We start from the raw sequence: 6,845 nt of genomic DNA on the forward strand, positions 1-6,845 counted from the left end.
GGAAAATAATAAAACGAAGAAGAAATTAAAAAATGAAAATTTACCTTAAGTCATTAACCAAATTCGTAAATGACGACCTCATTATCATACAAAGTTTATTTGTTGTAAAATAAATGATAAACCATGAGGAAGAAAGGTAGTTAACAGAAAAGCAGTGCCATCGCATGTTAATTTAAAAAGAAAAATCCTATGAAAATTTAAAGAAGATTTAAGAAAATCTATGTTTTGTTACTTTGAAAAAGAATTAGGTGCTGAAGGGTTAATTATGTTGCTGGCATATGCTCATTTTATATGTAATCTTTAGCTGATGAGCAATCCTCAACATCAGATATGGAAACACTTCCCGACTCTCTGATAATTTTTCCTGAATTTGTTATTCCGCTTTATAAATCTGTCTAACCAGCCATTGGAGCACATAAAAGTAGTCTCATAAAACGGCTTAGCAAATTCATCAGCTTTGACTTGAAGCATTTGTCCAGATACTGGAGGATTGCGGCTTCTTTGAATGCTGAACCATTTAAATAATGAAGGAAACAAGAAAAAATGCTTGTTTCTATGTTACATTTTATGGATGGTTTAAAAAATCGGTATATGTATTTATTTTGAAGTAGAAATTTCAAAATTATTACAAAAAAATGAAAATAAATCAGCAACGACAGAAAAAAGTTCATAATATCCAACTTCCCCTCTTTTTTCATTCACTATATTCACAAAAAATAGCATACGTGTGAAGCAAGGCACAGGGGCGAACATTTCTTACACTATATCCGGGAGTTCACTTTAAACTGTGTTTAAAATTTAGCTGAATAATGTTTACACTATTGTAAAATCGAAAACTTTATATCAATGTAATAAAGAATCTTGTTTAAATTTTCACCAGTGAGGTCTTGAATATTCTTTGCAAAAACAAATTTTTTAAATGCACAAGTTTTCTTTATGGCAAATCCAATCCATCAATACCATCCATCAATACAACTGCTCAATTTTTTTTTTCTATTTTCTTTCTTCAAAATTCTCTGTACAAAATGTTTACAAATATCACCTTGTTTTTTTTTTTAACCTATTTACAATGTTCATTAAGCATAATCTCTAATCAGAGAAATACAAGCAATGGAATTGTTTCAGACAATAATAATTTTTGTGATAGCAGCATTCTCAAAAGAGTAATTGATGGTAGTCAAATTTTGATCATTAATACTTAAGATAGCTTTTAAAAGATGATGTAAAATGTGCTATATTTTTTCATCTCATTCTCGTTTGCAATTATATGTTTGTACAAATTTAATTTAGATAAAACACAATATTTACTACTTTTTTTTTGATTTTGAAATTTAAATGATATGTAAATCTTTTTGGCTAAGATTGTTGATTTAGTACAAGGCACCTTTAAATAATTATCGAATTGTTTAAATTCTGACGTGCCCATGTAAAATTATTTTTAAATTATAAAATTTTATTAACAATTTTTATAATATTAGATGCTATCCTTGTTTCACTCCCTGGTAAAATTTCTACAATGCATTTAAGTTTTGCTTCAGATTTTTTTGTTAAGTAATGTTTCAGATACTATAAAAATAAAGTTATGTAAGTATTTATCCATTTAATTTCAATGAAAAAAGAAGTTGGAGAAAATTTATGGAAGTAAGTAATTTGAAAAATTTTAAAATTTTTTCTTTATTGTCTCAATTATTACAAAAAATTACAATTTTTAAAATTCAGGCAATTTTATTTTTAGTTTTAAAGAAAAAAAAATTAAAGTTAAAATTTCCACTCTATTCAAATATAAATATAACTTAATAATTATAGTGTGATTTTTATTATATAATTTCAGAATATATAATGTATGATGAATGTGAAATTACAAATGGCTAAAGTAAAATGAGAGATGGCTAGAGATAATGAAATTGGCTCATTTCTGAAGAAAAAACTAAGAATACATTTAAAATAGAAAATAAACATTTAAAAATGATTAATGATGTAACATTTATTAAAAAATTCCTTGTTTAAACAAAAAAAAATCACAATTAAAGTTTAGCTACTCAAGTATTATTTCTTAATTAAACTTCAAATATTTATTCAAAAATATTAACTGGACACAAAATATACTTTGGAATAAGAGGGAGGAAAATGGATGGTAGCAGAATTCGGTAATGTAATTCAGTAATGCCTAAAATGACATTCTGAAACTATTTTTCCATGTTTTACTGCTTCACAACAATACAGAAAATTAAGTAAAATCGTATCTCCGAATTATTGTACTACTATCCAAATCTTCCCCCTGTATATTTAGAAATTAAGAACTACCTAAGATAACAGAAAATATAAAATTTAATATTATATAGCATCAAAACCAATGCAAAATAATATCACTGCGAACGCTAGATAAATATTAGTTGTCTAATATTCGTAAAATATGCAAGATAACGTTGGATTTTTCTGATGTTATCTTTTTGATGGTTACCTAATATAAGTTGCTGCTTGAGGAGTGTTATTCTTCGGAAGTCAATGAAAAATTGAACATCTGCATTTGTTGACAAAGAGCAAAAGAAAAACGATACTTGAGTGTGGGATGAGTGGCATTTTGAACGATTAAAGTTGTTAAAAATCTGTTAAATTTACCATGCTTTAGTATTTACGAAAGAGGACAGGATTTATTTCAACATCTAATATTTGCTAAAAATAAATTTCGAGTAATAACTGCGCTCCTTTACTTTTTTTTAAATTATTAATCTGGTACTTCGATGGACTTTGATTGTTTTACTTTTTATGTTCATCTTGCATAGTATGCGATCTGTTCTGGAATGACGAGTCCTATTGAACCATCCGTTTAATTTTAACAATCTTGTTTATACATAAAATGACTTCGCGCCGTTCACGTTTAGTGATTAAAAGAGACTGAAATAAAAAAGAAATTGGACAACTTTTGTTTATTATTTAACAATTTTATCATCTATACTAAAGTTGCTAAATTAAGAAGAGAATTCGTAAATTTTTTTCATAAAATAAATTAGTTCCAAATACATATTCAAATGTAAGAACTAGTAGTTTCATGGAAAGAAATTGTGTTGGTCATAATTTTTTCCATAATATTTTGCTCTTCAATATCTTTTTTTTTTCCTGACATATAAGCAAAATAATTTGCAATAGCAGCTAAACTAAACTCGGCGGCGCGACAGCCTTTGCGGGCCAAGGCCTACTGTGCCTCCAATGAGTCTCACCTACTTAGTTTTAAGAATTTAAAACAATCAGTTCCTCTGATATACAGGGGTCTTCAAATCTTTCGCGCCAGGTCATCATGAACTAAACTAAGCTCAGTGGCTCAACAGGCCATGGAGGAACAAGGCTTACTGTGCGCATCTCAGTTTTCTTGACCTTGGGCTCTGGGATGCCGGAGCAGATGTTTATGTCAGGTGGTCAGCCGAACGCGGAACCCCCAGTGTTTAGTTCCCAAGCATGCTTGGTATTCATTTATCGACCCACTGAAGGGATGAAAGGCTGAGTCAGCCTTGCCCGGCCCTAAGATCGAACCAATAGCAGCTACGCATATTAAAAAGCACATGCTTTCCCAACAAATTCTAAACCTGGGTCGTATTTTTTTCAAAAATTAAGTAAATTTTTTTTTTTGTTGATGTAATTTAAATAATTGTAATAATAATTTACTTACTTATTTTATATTCTATTTTATACCGACTTTGAACAGACCCAATTCTGACTTTTCGACTATCAATGTTCAACTCCGAAGACAAGAAAACTCCTGGATCAAGCGTTGGGAGAAGCTCACCTTAAGGGAAGATTTTTTGATGGAACTAACCCGCATTTATGTTACATGGAAAGGAACTCATTATTATCGACCAGCCATCGCTGGGATTCGAACCTGGGTTCCTCGTTGGGAGGAGAGCCGCTCTATCCCTTGAGCCACCGCGGCTCTCGTCTAGTGCTTATTGTAATATAATATCTTAAAGAAAACTATAAATGAAATATGCTTTATGACTTTCAAAAAATGGATGGATGATGACAAGCCTTTTAAAATTTAATTTCAATATATGAAATAATGCCTTATAAACATTGATTTTATATAGAATATTTTTTTTTCGAAATACTTAAAATAGTCATTATGTGTCGTCAAAAAATTTATTTTATTTTTACAAACATCAAGGTAAGAACATGTAATACAACAAGGATAGTTCTATAACAATTTGCTATTTTGTATGTACTATACACAAGGTTTCATTTAAATGTATACAGATATACATTTAATATATTAAAAATTGATCAAACTTCATATCGGTTTGCAATTATTCAGTTATCAAATGTTTTCTATATATTCCTTTTATTAAGGCTTATAAAATAAATCCAAAAGCAATAGTTAAGTAGCACAATGTATTAGTGCTGTGAAAAATGTATCACAAGTTTGTATATAGCTACAATTTATCAGATGTTTAAACATTCTTTACATTATTTGTAATTGTTGCTATAAATGAAGAGCTTAGTGGAAGAACCGGCTAAGTTACATTTAAGTGAATCTGAGTAAATGAGCGCAAAAGTTTATACATTGCCCCTTTTTGTTTTTTCGTTCAATTATTATATTTTTAGTATGATTATGAAGACATAACTCGCAAATTTTTGGGGATCTATTTATTTGACTCTTTTTATAAAGGAAGATTTTAATGATTTTTGTGCGTAGTTTTTGCTTGTTTTCTCGGACTTGTTACTAATATGCGTATCACGATACCTATTGTGAGTGGGGAAATATGTATTTTACAGCTTACTGAAAGGGATAAGTAACCAGAGAAAATTGTTAATCATGGCAATTGTTGACTCTTAAGGAGTGGTCTGGAGCAATAGAATTATACCGAATGATTGTGTCCACTTATCTCTTTTTAATTTTGTTTATGATTTTGTAACGTTGATCATTACAGATTTATTGATTATTTAATTTTATTTCGAAAAGAAAAACGAGTATTCAGCTAGTAACAATAATGATAAACTGAAATAATATTTATTTTAAACGCGACTTTGCCTGGAAAAAAGATATAATATTTTTACTATGGCAGTGTCTGAAACAAAAACTAATGCGAGCCATAACAAAAAAACTGGATGTAGAAGCTTTTTAATGCTCATTATTATTATTATTATTTTTTTTTTAAATATTGATTCGAAAAAGAAAAAAAAAACAAAATTTTCCTTATTGTATGGAAGTTGCTGTTTCAAGTTTTTATTTTTACTTTAATCAATTAATTTCTCCGTGTTCCTTAACGTTCGATGCCAAGCGGGAGATTGTTTAGGGTTGTTGATTGACTCTTTGTCGCCAAGTCATTTAACCGGTTCTTCCATCCATTGAATACTCAAACATTGTCACTTAACAGGTTCTTCCACTGAGTATCTTGCTAAAATAAGAACTTTCCCCGAGAAATCTCATTTTTTTAAAAATGTTACTTAGCCGGTTCTTCAACTAAGCTCTTCAAATATATTAAAAAGTGTGCCAATCAATGGTCTCATGAAAATAAATAATAAAAATTTGATACTGAAGTCTTTGAAAGTATTTTGAATTGCTTCTGAGTTACAATAAGGCAGTGTTTGTAACTTAACAAAATTACTATTTAATATGTCGTGTTAAATGAGTGAAACAGTTATGTAACATCAAACTAAATTTATCACGTTGTAAATAACTTTACAAAATCATTCAAATTTATTTCCCTTCTGATCCCTTCGAATTTGGCTGTCTTTTTTATGATCATTTTTAGGTATACAGTGAAGAATGCCGCAACTATTATCCCAATTATCTGAATGTTCATTTCCTCAAAATTTCTTAATTTTTGAACAAAAAAAAAAAAGTTGAATGGTATTTTCTGAACAAGATAGCAAAAAACAAGAAAATAGTAACAAACAGTTTTTCCCCCTGTTTCTTTCTTTAACCGGCACATTTTTATTTCTTAAGAAACTATTTTTTTTTTAAATGAGGAACTTAATTATCTCAAAATCACTCTGTTGATAATAAAGTTAATTATATTTTCACTCAAACAAAAAATGTATTTAAGAACTTCACAACTCGAATTGCTACTAGCATATTAGTATACTTAGCTTAACTTTTAATAGGTTTATAAATCTTGCAATATCTTGTAAAATATTTTCTTTGACTTCAGATTAAAAATTAGGTAGTCATAAATCATTAAAATTGTTGTAACATTTATTTCATATAAGTATTCCAAACATTTTTTGTATTTTATAAGCCTTTAAGAGTTTTAATACATAATATGATATACACATACATTCTTAAGATCATCATTAATTTGCATTATTTGCAGAAATAATGATTTATAAGTGGGATCTGCTTACATTACAAGAAACATTGAATAAGTAAGAAATAAGATGCTATTGTTAGGCTTGAAAAAACTACTGAAAATCTTGAACAAGAGATACATTGAATAGAATAAAATTGGATTTTAAATAAAATATGTTAAAATTTGGCACCATTTTTTATAGGACAATTATAAATAATACGTATTCATTCATTTGTTTAATTTTTATTTGTTTGTAATGTGTTTTTATGTGTTTATACATAATATAGAACAATAATAGAAGCACTTTCTTTCATTTGTTTAAATATAAAAATAAATATGTGCGCTTAATACGTATGATACCAAACATAAACGAGAAGAGATTCTATTTGAATTTTATTTTTGGATGAGCGAGGAAAATAAATAAAAGGTTTAAAGAATGTATTTGGTTATAGTGATGGATTACACGTAGCCGGCTTGTAACTTTTAAACTGGCATGTACATTTGTATGTATGTGATTTTCAAGAAAATATATACTAACTTCAAAAGTTTTAAATTTATGATGTA

The sequence above is a fragment of the Parasteatoda tepidariorum genome, chromosome X1 (genome assembly GCF_043381705.1).
Source record: "Parasteatoda tepidariorum isolate YZ-2023 chromosome X1, CAS_Ptep_4.0, whole genome shotgun sequence".
Lineage (NCBI taxonomy): Eukaryota > Metazoa > Arthropoda > Arachnida > Araneae > Theridiidae > Parasteatoda > Parasteatoda tepidariorum.